Raw genomic sequence first — 14,742 nt, 5'->3', positions numbered from 1 at the left:
AATAAATCTGGAATGGATTTGGTACACCTCTACTCACTGGGTTTGCAAGCCCAGATTCTGAGCCACTAAACCCGCCCTGTTAACTGGTAGTAGTAGTAGTAATAATAATAGTTTATTTATACTCCACCCATCTGGCTGGGTTTCCCCGCCACTCTGGGAGGCTTCCAACAGAAGATTAAAAATACATTAAAACATCAGACATTAAAAACTTCCCTTTTGATAATTACTACCTTTCATGAGTGCATCCATAAATATTCAGGCCAGGAAGAATGGACTGTTTGGATGGTTGCAAGGGCTGGGCAGATGTTTTATTATGGCTGTGCAAACATGCAGAGAAGATTGCATTAGAGCAAACAATATATATTTCTAATGCAAATATTTTATTTGGAGTTTCTTTTATTATGCTAGAAGCAGTCAGAATTGTCTTCCCGCTTGTAATCAAGTGGGTGGCATACTACAGAAAATAGTTCTTGATAGACAGAAGAGTTGGGTAGGTAGGTAGAAAGAGACAGATAACATATACATGGATCATATAAACAAATAGACATAACTGCATTTCAGGTAAAAATGCAACATTACAGGATGGTTTGATTGAATGGTGGCTGGAATTTGCTCTGCAGTTCACCAAAGCTGAATTGAATCTTCAATGACAGGGTGAGTTATTCCTTTTTCCAGTTGTCACTCAACTTCCAAGAGCTATTCGGGAAAGATTTACAACAGGAGCCAGTCTGGACTTGGAATACTCATTGCTGACACCGGAATGCACATGTGTGTGGTAAATAGAAGGTATGGTTCTATATCAGCCGCAGGAGAACCCTGGAGAACCTATGTAAAAATTAATCCTCATCAGAGGGTTGTCTAGGAGGTTTCCCTGAATCATCCCACTCTGGCAGTGGTGGCCAAGGTGCAACAGGCATCAGAGGAGATGGTAGAAAAGGATCATCAGGCAGCGGTGGCTTAGGAGGACTGGATGGTCCAGGAAACGTTTGTGGTTTGTTAGGGCCTAAAGGTGTTGGTGGTTGTGGGGACCTTGGGCGTCCAGGATCAGGAGATTCAGGGGGGCCTTCTGGCCACGGCTTGCCAGGCACCAAAGGCCCCAGTGGTTGAGGACCTTCAGGCTTGGGTGGTCCCACAGGCCAAGGTTTCTCTGGAACGGGAACCAATGGATTGTCGGGTTTCGGCACAGGAGGGACTCCTCTTGATCCAGAAGGGCCAGGCCCTGGGTGACTTGAAGACATGTTGAGGCACCACAGGAGGTTGCAGAGCTAGAGAATCCAGGAGGGGAGAAGGTGAAGATCTTTTGCAACATCTGAGAGTATAAAATGAGCTGATAGAATCTAGCACAAAGCAGTCATAAACGTAAGAGTTTAAAAAAGAGTTTGTAGTACCATGTACTTTCCAAACAGACTGAACTCAAACCAATGCCAAATTTCCAATATGCAAAGACTCAAACCTGTCAGGGAGACTTTGAATCCCCTTCCGGGGTGATTAAGTCAAGTTGATGGACTATGGCGAAATGGCGAAACTAACTGGGAAGCTCAGGAACCAAGAAGACAATAACTTTGAAAAAGTGTGGGGAAAGTTTATAATTTATATACAAGACCATTGTAAGTAGGTTAAAACATGGGCAGGATTTTAAGCACACTTGTAATGTAACATAATGTATGTATAATTTAGAAAGACTAAAAATTGGAGAAGTATTGATATGCAGTGGAAAACAGTATCAATAGGACCCATGGAATGGATGGGAAGAAGTTAGGAGAGTCAGAGTAATCTCAATATTTGGATTTGGAATTGATTTTGTTATATGCATACATCCTTGAAAATCAAACAAAAAACTATTTCCAAAAAGAAAAAGGAAGCCCTTTAATCCCACATATTTGCAAGTAGCCAGTTATCCAAGCAGCCATCTTACACTCAGAAATGACCTCCCTGCAGTTAAACTGTACATGCTAACATATTTCTCTAGAAGTCACTGCAAGCCAATACGTTTGCAGGGAAAAAATGAACTCTCTTCATCACTGTTAGAAATATTAATCGCTAAGATAAAACGTAGCCATGTATTTATTTCTTGTTAAACTCCTCCTTATATTAATAACATAATATATTGTTAGGAGTCTTTATCCTTGCTATTATTATTATTTTAAAAAGATCTAAAAACCATAAAAACTGCAAATATAACTGCTCAGAGCTGTTCCACTGAATCATTTATATTATAGAAATTTAAATACCTTTACTGTCAAACACACTACAGTACCCCCAAGCCCACTCTGATAATGGCTATACCTAAAGGCTGAGAGATGTTGTCTTTGGCTCCCTCAGGAAAGCAGTAGTCACTCCTCTGGGAAGCTCACGGCTTTGGTGCTTTGAGGGCTCTGCCTGGCTTATAAACCCTCAAGGACCAGATAAACCAGAGCTGTGGGAGTTACTCAAGTAGCTCCATCTCCACCCACAGTGGAAGCAACTTTCCAGGCATCCTAACAAAGTCCACTGGGGGAGGGGGTGGCAGGAAATGTGTGTCAGCGTATTGGGGAGTCACTCAGACCTGTACAGGGCATAGGATGCTGAGTCAGAGAAAAACCAGGTGAGCCAGGGCAATAATAGCCACTGGGAAGAGGTTTGTCAGCAGGACACGGCTAGTGATAAGGAGTTAGACTAAGATGCTCAAACAGGAGTCCCTGGAAACTTACTACAATAGTACCTCAGGTTACATACGCTTCAGGTTACATACACTTCAGGTTACACACTCCGCTAACCCAGAAATAGTGCTTCAGGTTAAGAACTTCAGGATGAGAACAGAAATCATGCTCCGGCGGCACAGCGGCAGCAGGAGGCCCCATTAGGTAAAGTGGTGCTTCAGGTTAAGAACAGTTTCAGGTTAAGAACAGACCTCTGGAACAAATTAAGTACTTAACCCGAGGTACCACTGTAGTAGAGAAGCTCTTTGATTTGCATTCTTATTATATGGGCATATAGTGCCTTCAATATTTTTTGGTATTTAATAGTTAACAACAATGACAATGACGACAACAACAACAACAAGTAAGAGACCACAAGTTTTTTTTATTAGGCATTTCAGGTCAAGATGTGCCAAAAGAAGAGAAGAAACTTTTTATGTATGCTACAACCGCGGCTAGGATAATGCTAGCCCAAAGATGGAAAAGTGATGAAATACCAAAGAACAATGGCAAGAAAAGCTGACGGAATATGCTGAAATGGCGAAGCTAACTGAAAGACTCAGAGACAAAGACAACAGAGACTTTTAAAAAGACTGGGAACCATTGATGATGTATCTACAGAACAAATGTAAAGAAATGAACTCACTAGCAGGGTTTGAATAAACACTTACAATTAATAAAATAAATATAGAAATTACATAGATGATATTAAAATGAGAAGAGAATAACAATATTGATATAAAGAATTGAAAATGAAGATATAATATAGGAAGCAGGGGAAGTTAATATGTTAAAAAAAAACTCAGAAAGGGAAGTTGAGGGAAGTTGGGGGGTTGGGATTGGAGAATTGTATTTCTTTTTTGTTATTTGATATGTATAATGTAAAAATTGTAAAACTCAATAAAAACAGAAGAAGAAGAAGAAGAAGAAGAAGAAGAAGAAGAAGAAGAAGAAGAAGTAGTAGTAGTGTAGGTTCTCTCCCCAAGGAGCTTACAGTTAAGAGCTGCCCCTGGCCCAAAACTATACTGGAAGCAGATCTGAAATTTCCAGAGAAACTAATTTGATAATATTAGTGAAGAGGTAAAATATTGGGGGGGGGGGGAGAAGAAGAGTTTGGATTTGATATCCCGCTTTATCACTACCCGAAGGAGTCTGAAAGCAGCTAACAATCTCCTTTTCCCTTCCTCCCCCACAACAAATGCCCTGTGAGGCAAGTGAGGCTGAGAGACTTCAGAGAAGTGTGACTAGCCCAAGATCACCCAGCAGCTGCATGTGGGGGAGCGGGGAAGCAAACCCGGTTCACCAGATTACAAGTCCACCACTCTTAACCACTACACCACACTGGCTTGATGTGTCTCAAAAGTGGTGAGTGTCAAATTTTCAATTTAGAAGCAAATGGTGCCCCTGTAAGCCACCATTAGAAATGTCAAGGGGCCGTAGAAGGATTTTGCTAAGAGACCGATGAGATCATGTCATCGTCATGTCCAAAGCACTTTTTTTGTGTGTGCTGGTGTGCAACACCGGACGTAAGGTTGGCTCCAGTTTAAACTAGTGAGGCCATGGAAGGGGAAAACCCTGGTGATCCTTGCTGGTTCATGCATGGTGTATTATGGCTCAGAATGGGGTTGCCCTGGCCAAATGCCTGCCAAGATGAGCTCTGCAACACCTTATGAGACAAACTAGATTGTGAGTATTTGCATGGCAAATTTGTCGGCTTCGCTGTCAACATCATGCGGTTGACGAAGCAGATTGCTCCCAAAGTCCGCACTATTATGTCTCAGTCTCTTAATCCAAAGCAAATTTACCCAACGAGGCTCATGTCTAATTAAACGGGCTTAGGTTGCATTGCATGGCCACTTTTATAGTTAAGGTTTACATTTTCATTTATATTAATGTCTGATGATTGCAATGAGGATTACAAAGCAAAGGAAATGCGTTTGTAATGCAAGTGGGCATCCCAGCCAATGCAGTTTTTTATCTTCATCTTACAGAGCAATTGAAGCAAGAATGACTTTAAGCCTCACAAGTGAAAAACTCCCAAAGAGGCCACAGCAGCTTTGGGGCAGAGGTTTGTAATTCTCGCTAATGAGATACATTTTCCTTGCCCCTGAATGTCTGAAGAGTGTGAAGAAAACAGGGCTGGGCCAAGTTACCATATGACTTTTAGAAGACATCTGAAGGCAGCCTTGTATAGGGGAGTTTTTAATGTTTAATGTTTTGTTATGTTTTTACATAAGCTGGAAGACGCCCATAGTGGCTGGGGCAACCCAGTCAGATGTAGTTGTTTAGTCGTTTAGTCGTGTCCGACTCTTCGTGACCCCATGGACCAGAGCACGCCAGGCACTCCTGTCTTCCACTGCCTCCCGCAGTTTGGTCAAACTCATGCTGGTAGCTTCGAGAACACTGTCCAACCATCTCGTCCTCAGTTGTCCCCTTCTCCTTGTGCCCTCCATCTTTCCCAACACCAGGGTCTTTTCCAGGAGTCTTCTCTTCTCATGAGGTGGCCAAAGTATTGGAGCCTCAGCTTCACGATCTGTCCTTTCAGTGATCACTCAGGGCTGATTTCCTTAAGAATGGAGAGGTTTGATCTTCTTGGGACTCTCAAGAGTCTCCTCCAGCACCATAATTCAAAAGCATCAATTCTTCGGCGATCAGCCTTCTTTATGGTCCAGCTCTCACTTCCATCCATCACTACTGGGAAAACCATAGCTTTAACTATACTGACCTTTGTTGGCAAGGTGGTGTCTCTGCTTTTTAGGATGCTGTCTAGGTTTGCCATCACCTTTCTCCCAAAGAGCAGGCGTCTTTTATTTTCGTGACTGCTGTCACCATCTGCAGTGTTCATGGAGCCCAAGAATGTAAAATCTCTCACTGCTTCCATTTTTTTTTTAATAAATATTTATTGGGTTTTTCCAAATTAATACAAAAAAACAGACAAAAAACAAAAATGCACAAAAAGTAACAAAAAAACAAAAAAACAAAACAATTGTAATTTTCATTACTTATTTCCATTAACTTATTTCCCAGACCTCCTCTCACCTCCCCCTTTTGTATTCCAGTTCGGGCTCTTAACTCAGCAAATCCTTATTGTAACTTGTTATGACTTATTTTAACTTATTACTCAACCTTTACATTACAGCTGGTAACCACTTAATTTCTGTCCAACATCAATCTAACATTCATTAATTTTACAATATTTCTGCAGATAGTCTTTAAATTTCTTCCAATCTTCTTCCGCCGACTCTTTTCCCTGGTCTCGGATTCTGCCTGTCATTTCTGCCAGTCCCATGTAGTCGATCATCTTCATCTGCCATTCTTCCAGAGTGGGTAGATCTTGTGTCTTCCAATATTTTGCAATCAGTATTCTTGCTGCTGTTGTAGCATACATAAAAAAAGTTCTGTCCTTCTTTGGCACCAATTGGCCAACCATGCCCAGGAGAAAGGCCTCTGGTTTCTTCAAGAAGGTATATTTAAATACCTTTTTCATTTCATTATAAATCATTTCCCAGAAAGTCTTAATCCTTGGGCACGTCCACCAAAGGAATGTACCTTCAGTCTCTTTACATTTCCAACATTTATTATCAGGCAAATGGTAAATCTTTGCAAGCTTAACTGGGGTCATGTACCACCTGTAAATCATTTTCTCTTAAGGCATTACATGACGTAAATTTCAAACCGGTGGTCCATAACTGTTCCCAGTCAGCAAACATAATATTATGTCCAACATCCTGTGCCCATTTAATCATAGCTGACTTCACCGTTTCATCCTGCATGTTCCATTTCAGCAGCAAGTTATACATCTTTGACAAAATCTTAGTTTTGGGTTCTAACAATTCTGTTTCTAGTTTCGATTTTTCCATCTGGAATCTAATTTTCTTATCTAATTTATAAGCCTCCATTATATGATGATAATGAAGCCAGTCTCACACTTTATCTTTTAATTTTTCAAAACTCTGCAGTTTCAATTTGTCTCCCTCTTGCTCCAAAATTTCCCAATATTTTGGCCATTTGGACTCCATATTGAGTCTTTTAAAAGCTTTCGCTTCCATTGGTGACAACCACCTTGGGGTTTTATTTTCAATAGGTATTTGTATCTTATCCAAACATTAAACAGTGCTTTCCTGACAATATGGTTTTTAAATGCTTTATGTACTTTAACCTTGTCGTACCACAAGTATGCATGCCACCCAAAAGCATTATTAAATCCTTCTAAATCCAAAATGTCTGTGTTCTCAAGAAGCAGCCAGTCTTTCAACCAGCAGAATGCTGCTGATTCATAATAAAGTTTGAGGTCTGGCAGGGCAAGTCCCCCCCTTTCCTTTACATCAGTTAATATCTTAAATTTTATTCTGGGCTTCTTGCCCTGCCAGACAAATCTAGAAATATCTTTCTCCCACTTCTTGAAACAGTCCATCTTGTCCACAATTTGCAATGTTTGAAACAAAAACAACATTCTAGGCAACACATTCATTTTTATAACTGCAATTCAACCCAACAAGGAAAGCTTCAAGTTTGACCATCTGCAGTGATCATGGAGCCCAAGAATGTAAAATCTCTCACTGCTTCCATTTCTTCCCCTTCTATTTGCCAGGAGGTGATGGGCCCAGTGGCCATGATCTTCGTTTTTTTGATGTTGAGCTTCTGACCATCCAGTCAGATGAGCAGGGTGCAAATAATAAAACTGTTGTTACTGTTGTTATGCAGCTTGAGGTGAAGCAGTTTACTTATGCCACATTTATATACTGCTTGATTATCACAAAAACCTCAAAGCAGTTCCCAAAAAGAACAAACCAATAAGATTATCAGTTAAAAGAATAGTTAAAAACAACAACATTCAAAAACAATTAATGATAAACACATACAAACACATGGCAGCTTCCACATGCTCAGATAGGTTTGCCTAGACTAAATTGCTTTCAGCAGGTGTGGAAAGAGTAATAATAATAATAATAGTTTTATTATTTATACCCCGCCCATCTGGCTGGGTTTCCCCAGCCACTCTGAGTGGCTTAACAGTACAGTGGTACCTCGGGTTACATACGCTTCAGGTTACATACGCTTCAGGTTACAGACTCCGCTAACCCAGAAATATTACCTCAGGTTAAGAACTTTGCTTCAGGATGAGAACAGAAATTGTGCTCCGGTGGCGCGGCAGCAGCAGGAGGCCCCATTAGCTAAAGTGGTGCTTCAGGTTAAGAACAGTTTCAGGTTAAGTACGGACCTCCGGAACGAATTAAGTACTTAACCCGAAGTACCACTATATATAAAAAACATAATGCCTGAAATCAATAGGCAGGGAGTTCCACTTCCTCTCTGTGCTCTCTATCTGTTTGGGTCCTGCCATTCTCTAGCAGACATTATGCTGGCCCTCAGACCTCTCACCAAGTCTAAAATAATCAAAAAGAGGATCAAGAAGTTCATCTGCCATCAGTCTGATCGCTATGATTCAGCGTAACTGGCTGGCACAAGCTCGCAGGTATTGACAACAGAGTCTGCAGAAGGTTCCAGGGCAAAATCTTGAGGCCCAACATTGGGCATGGCAGTAATAAGAAGACAAAGCACATGTTGCCTTCAGGATTCAGAAAATTCTTTGTCCACAGTGTCAAAGAGCCTGAGGTGCCGATGATGAGTGACAAGTCCTACGGCGCAGAGATTTCTCACAATGTTTCGTCCAAGAATTGGAAAGTCATTGTTGAAAGAGCAGCTCAGCTTGCTATCAAAATTACCTAGCCAACTGCCAGACTTCACAGTGAGGAGAATGAATAAAGAGTTGTTCTTGTACAATTGTATTTAATGAAATGTCAAAAAGTTTTTAAGAAAATTAGTGAGTTCCTAAGTATGGGTGCTGCAACACTAAAAATAAATAAATCCATATTTAATAAGGATAAAATGGTCCGTCTCTCACTGGTTCCACATGCAGAAACCAACTGGAGTGGAATCCTGTCAGTCTGCATTTCTTAGTACAGAAAATATTGATCTGATGTGTAGAGAACTTTCCTATTCAGCTTTTTGTGCTCTATAGCTCCTTACTCCTCCTCACGACTAGCTGAAAGAGAATCTATCAGGCATAATAAGCAAATATATAACATTGTGTTATGTATTGAAGATCTCACCCTGGCCACGAGGGGGGATTGTGTAGATAGTTTTCACTCAGGTCCACGTCAGTTAATTTAGGCGGGAAACCTGGGCTGCTGTTGTTACAATGTTGACAGCTGGCTGCCTATAAAAGCAGGCCGGCTGAGCTGTTTGCTGTTCAGTTCGGTTCCAGCTTACTTATAAAGAACTACTTGGAGAAATCTCTGTGTCATCTGCTATGTCCACCCACTACTTAATAGTTTGCCCAAAACTCAGAACGCCTTGTCACAGGCAACTGAAAATGTGGGGAAGAGCGAGTCTTTGTGTTGTGTATGCATCATCACCTCTGCTTATAGCCTCAAATAAGATACGGTTCACATATTTTCAGGCTTTCCTGTGAAAACCACAAGTGCTCTTTTGCTTTCTGAAATCTCACATTCTTGGGCTCATCCCAAATGCTCCTGGACTGGTTGCCAGATGTTCTCCAGACTTTGACTTGATGACAACAATGCAGGCTGTGAGATCCCTGATCCGTAAGATCACTGAAGGCGGCGAACCAAAGCTAACAATGAATCACATGATTATTTGGGTTCTGACTGTTGATTGCGCTGCAAGAAAAGATCGGAGGAAGGTTTTCGTTTGCTTAGTGATGTCAGCTATTAGGCCACCGGTTTCATTATGACTGTTGAATGTACACTTTTTGCCAATGCTCAGAACTGTGCATGTGCTCTCCTTTCCTGAGCTCAGTTCAAGGCGTTGCTTACTTTTATTTCATTGATTTGTAAATTCATGTATAACCAAGGCTTTTTTTTTCCATCCGGAACTTGCCGGAACCCTACCGCACCCCCAAAAAAGCCTCCATCCAGGAGATTAAACATGGGATGAGGGCAAAGTTTCAATAGGCTGGGCAGGGGTTTTGTTGTTTTATTTTTGTCTCTTTAAACATGCAGGTGGATCTCCTGGGATCTCCTCCCTCTCACCTCAACCTCCCAGGAACTTTCTGAATTTCCTTATTCCAAATGTAGATTGCCTAGGCCTCCCTGTGTTTACTGACATAGAGGCCTAGGTGGGCCAGTTCACTTACCTCTGGCTGGTTGCCATGGAGATGCTTCGACTACCATGTTGGGTTGCCATGGAGCTCTGCATCTTGGGAACCAGCTGGTTCTGCTACCAATTGTAGGATGCTTAGAGAGATCTGGAGATGGGGAAGGGATCCAAGCCCAGGCTGAGCTGTCAGAGATAACGATCTTGATAGCTTGACCGTTGAGCCGTGTACTCAGACAGCTTTACGATCCCAATCAGTCATTCGCAGCGTCCGGCACGCTTCTTTCTCAGCTGCGCAAGTAAGTCTGCTGTCTCTTTGGCCACGGCTTAGCAGAGTAGCATACAGCGGTGTAAAACAGTCTTTTTCTCCCTTGCTCCATGCAAGCATACACAGACAGATTCGTCTATTTACAGCTTTTATTCAAACATTTGTCCATCACTGCTTGCAGCCATGTCCGTCTCTCTCAAGACACAGAGAGAACAACAAGTACAGTCTCCTCCCAGACTCCTCCCAGCTTCTACAGCTGACGTCAGAAAGTGACGCACAGCTCAGAACACTTAACCAGTTAAGTTCTGAACCCTCACACACCCCCTTGCGTTGCTTTCTGACAAGACCTGTGTAACATCTTCAGCAACACCTTGTGAGATCAATCCCTTCCCCAATGCCTTGCGCCCTACCTTGGCGTACCTGTTTGGCATCTGTGGAATCACCTCACAACTCTCAGAATCGCACTGTGCGAAACTTACCCACGTACCTGTGGCCTGGTACCTCTCAGGTGGAATACCCTTGGTTGTGCGACTGGATCGCCTAGGCACAAACTCTGGTGTTTCCTCTGGCTCACTGTCACCAGCAGATGTGTCCTCTGCATCACAGGATTCCCCCTCGGACTTAAAGCGTCTTCGAATCCTCTCCATTACACTTACAGGAGAACTAGGCTCACTCTTGGGCTGTCCTTTCCTAACAACTTGTGGAGACACCCCACCCTGCTCCTGACCCTGGTCAGTGACCTGGTCGTCATCAGCAGCCTCAGCCTCTTCTTCCTCCTCAACAGAACTGTCCTCTGGATCAGAGAGACATTCTGAAAGAACATCACGCTGTGCAGAAATCTTTGGCCTTTCATCCTGCTCAAAGAATTCAGCGTGTTTACTGATCAGCACCTTACTCTGATCACCTGACGGATAAGCAAATCTCCATGCACGAGCGTCTGGCTCATACCCACAGAAGATCATTTTCTGGACTTTGGCTCCATCTGGCCCTTGCAAAGCCTTAGGCACAGGGACAACCGCAGGAGATCCAAACTTGCGCAGAAAGTGAACCTGGGGTTTTCTGCCATTCAACAACGAGTACGGTGTGTCACCTACCAGTGAGTTGTAGACACGATTCCAGGTGAACGACACACAACGGATTCCCTCCAGCCAAAACTTTGGAGGTAACCTGGCTTCTTTCAGCATCACCTGTCCAGCCTTAACCAGAGCTTCACTTCTCAGCTCTGCCACCCCCCTCTTACTGGGTGAAGTAACTGTGTGACGTATCCCTCTTCTGTGAAAGAACTGCTGCAAAGCAGAACCAGTGTACCTAGCATTTCTGTCACTGACGATTGCTTGCACCTTGGTGGAGAATCTCTGTTCCACCCCCTCAACCCAGCTCTTGATCAGCTGTGCTGCATCCTCCCTGGATTTGAGACCAAGAGTCCAGGTGCTCTGCGAGAAATCATCCAAAAAAGTTAGCAGAAACCTGGCCCCTCCCAGACTTGGTTCCTTGACAGGACCGGCCAAATCTATGTGAACCAGCTCAAAAGGTTTAGTGGTTACCCGTTCCACCTTTGGGTAACTGCACCCTTTCACCTTTGCCTGTCTGCAAGTGGTGCAATTAATGGCACGTCCACAATCTCTAATTTTACACCCTCTGGTAACCTCAGGAAGTACTTGCAGTTCTTCTAGAGAACTATGATTGGTCCTCTGATGCCATGCACAAGCACATTGAACATGAGTGGGAACTGTAGCACGCTGCGCCTGTGCTCTCTCAACCTTCCCCTCACCCCCAAGAGACGTTTTAAGAATGAAAAGATCATTCTGCCCCTTCTTAACCTTGGCAAGTACCCTCTCCCCTTTGGAGATTGTGCAGACATCATCCTGGAAACAAACCTGAAACCCTTTTTTCAACAAATAAGGCACAGATAACAAACAATGATGCGCCTCTGGGACAATACAAAACTCCATCCTTTCCTGCAAAACAGAAAAATAGGCATTAGCAGTTTGTCCCTGTCCTCTTGAAATTGCCGTGCAATTCCACATCTCGACTGCAGGGGTCTCTGGAACCATGTTGCGGTTAGCTGTAGAGTCGATTACAAAAGCCATTTCGAAATTTTCCATCCGGCCGTCTTCGAACAATGCCATACTCGCGGAGACTTGATAAGCCTCTTCCTGTTGTTTACCACGACCACCTGGCTCAGTTCCACGCCTGCCTGTCTTCCCAGGCCTGTTGCCATGGAAACCCACTTGATTCCCATGGGAAGTGTCCTTGCAAACATCCTGCCTCGGCTCTGTGCTCCGGTGGGGGCAACTGCCACGCAGATGTTGAACTCCAGTGGAAAAACACTGCCCGGGGCTCCTCCCAGCTGGCCTGGCCTTCCTTCTCCTGGAACGGCGCCTCCCACCAGCCTGGCCCCCCCTGAAGTTGCTCTCTGCTTCAGCAACAGTGGAAAGTTTCTTAAACTTGCCTTTGGAACTCTTCGCCCCCCCGATCTGCTCACCAGCGCTCCCATCGGGAAATGGGCCTGCCAGCCCAGCGTCTCCAGGGCTCTGGCCTTCTGCTGAAGCTTCACACAAGCCCTTCAGCACATCCCAGGCAGCCCTTGCTGACTGTACACCCTCTAAATGGGGCTGCAGCGACGCATGAATGCATGCTCTGAGCATATCCAGCTCTTGTTGCGTTTTCTGCTGGCCATCTTCCCAGCTAAGGGGTGGTGCTTTTGGCTCCCTCTGGCTTGCTTCCCAAAGCCCATGGACCAGGAACCAGCCCCTTATTCTTCTGCTCCAGGTTGCCCAACTTTTTTAAGTGAGCTTCTCCACCGGTATATCCTGGCTCTCTGCCATATTCTCCCGTTCTCCCAAGGGGGCCCAAGCTTACTTACGATCAGGTACAGCTTCTCTGCCTCACCCTTCCGTGGAGAAACGACAGCAGCTGCGTCTCAGCTTCCAGCTCCAGCCAGCTTTCTGTATCAGAAGCTTTTGCCTCTCAGAAGCAGGCAAACACTTCCTCTGCTTCCCGGCACCAGGCTAGACTCATGGAATGCAGCTTCCAACCTCCGGCTAGCTTCCGTGCCGACTTCAAAGCATTCCTGGAGCTCACACCGACTGTTTTACGAGCGTTGTCTGACCTTCCCATAACCTATCAGAGATAACGATCTTGATAGCTTGACCGTTGAGCCGTGTACTCAGACAGCTTTACGATCCCAATCAGTCATTCGCAGCGTCCGGCACGCTTCTTTCTCAGCTGCGCAAGTAAGTCTGCTGTCTCTTTGGCCACGGCTTAGCAGAGTAGCATACAGCGGTGTAAAACAGTCTTTTTCTCCCTTGCTCCATGCAAGCATACACAGACAGATTCGTCTATTTACAGCTTTTATTCAAACATTTGTCCATCACTGCTTGCAGCCATGTCCGTCTCTCTCAAGACACAGAGAGAACAACAAGTACAGTCTCCTCCCAGACTCCTCCCAGCTTCTACAGCTGATGTCAGAAAGTGACGCACAGCTCAGAACACTTAACCAGTTAAGTTCTGAACCCTCACTAGCACGGCAGGGGATGAAGCTAGCCAGCATAATAGGGTGTAGTTATATTTGCCTTATGAAGTTCATTTATTAGTGATCTACAGTGGTACCTCGGGTTACATACACTTCAGGTTACATACGCTTCAGGTTACACACTCCGCTAACCCAGAAATATTACCTCGAGTTCAGAACTTTGCTTCAGGATAAGAACAGAAATCGTGCTCCGGCAGTGCGGCGGCAGCAGGAGGCCCCATTAGCTAAAGTGGTGCTTCAGGTTAAGAACAGTTTCAGGTTAAGAACGGACCTCCAGAACAATTAAGTACTTAACCCTAGGTAGCACTGTATTTGTAAACACAGCTTTTGGCTATCTTTGCCTCCTCTAAAATCTTATACAGTCATACCTCATGTTATGTTTGCTTCATGTTACTTTTTTTCAGGTTGCGTCCCACAGTGACCCGAAAGTACTGGAAAGGGTTATTTCTGGGTTTTGCTGCTCACGAATGTGCAGTAGCGCTAAGTCGCGCTTCATGCATGTGCACAAGCACCAAATCACGCACACCTGCACAGATACGGCACTTCAGGTTGCGGGCTTTTCATGTTGCGAACGGAGCTCCAGAACAGATCCCGTTCGCAACCAGAGGTACCACTGTACTGTGGTTTCGTTTTAAGAAAAGAAGAAATGGCTCACTTGATAGAGTTAATGGTTCATTTGTTGCTGTTGCTGACGGTTCTAATGGGTTTTTCCCCCCAGATTGTAATAACGAAAAAATAAAGTTGGTTTCTTCGATGATCCCCGGCACTGTACTTTGATTTTATACTGGCTACTCCTTGCACCATCTAGAAGAGCTGATCTCATGGGTGCTGTCAGGGGTTCAGGAGCAGAGACACAGGAGAAGGAGCAAATGGAGAGTGAGGAGGAGGAATACGAGGGGGGTGTAGGCAGTGACAGTGGTCAGAGAGAGTCCACGAGTCTCTCCAGCGAATCGGAAGATTCACAGAGAGGAGCGCCGATGGCCAGGGCAAGGGGGGTGCCAAGGGGGAAACCCCAGAAGGAAGGGGCCAGCGGGGACTCCCTGAGCAGCAGTTGGAAATCAGGACCAGCGTCCCCACCAGAGCATAGTGGGGGGGAGGAGTCCCAGGCATCGGGACCAGTCTTCCCACCACCAGAGGGAGGA

General features: G+C 44.4%; 1 long non-coding RNA gene and 1 pseudogene across 2 annotated transcripts; one reads left to right on the top strand and one right to left on the bottom strand.

Annotated features, from left to right (window-relative positions):
* Positions 1-360: 360 nt before the first annotated feature.
* Positions 361-3,012, bottom strand: LOC309337424. The gene is made up of 2 exons (XR_014154283.1): positions 2,925-3,012; positions 361-2,685 (listed from the first exon to the last, which is right to left on the bottom strand). It is a non-coding gene; the product is annotated as an uncharacterized lncRNA (long non-coding RNA).
* Positions 3,013-8,022: 5,010 nt separating this feature from the next.
* Positions 8,023-8,459, top strand: LOC309337268 (large ribosomal subunit protein eL32 pseudogene; annotated as a pseudogene). The gene has a single exon. The product of its transcript is annotated as a large ribosomal subunit protein eL32 pseudogene (transcript).
* The last annotated feature ends 6,283 nt before the right edge of the window (positions 8,460-14,742 follow it).

The sequence above is a fragment of the Podarcis erhardii genome (genome assembly GCF_964252035.2).
Source record: "Podarcis erhardii genome assembly, chromosome: 2".
NCBI lineage: Eukaryota > Metazoa > Chordata > Lepidosauria > Squamata > Lacertidae > Podarcis > Podarcis erhardii.
Note: the sequence above shows the minus strand (reverse complement) of the source record. Positions and strands in the feature narration are given on the sequence as shown.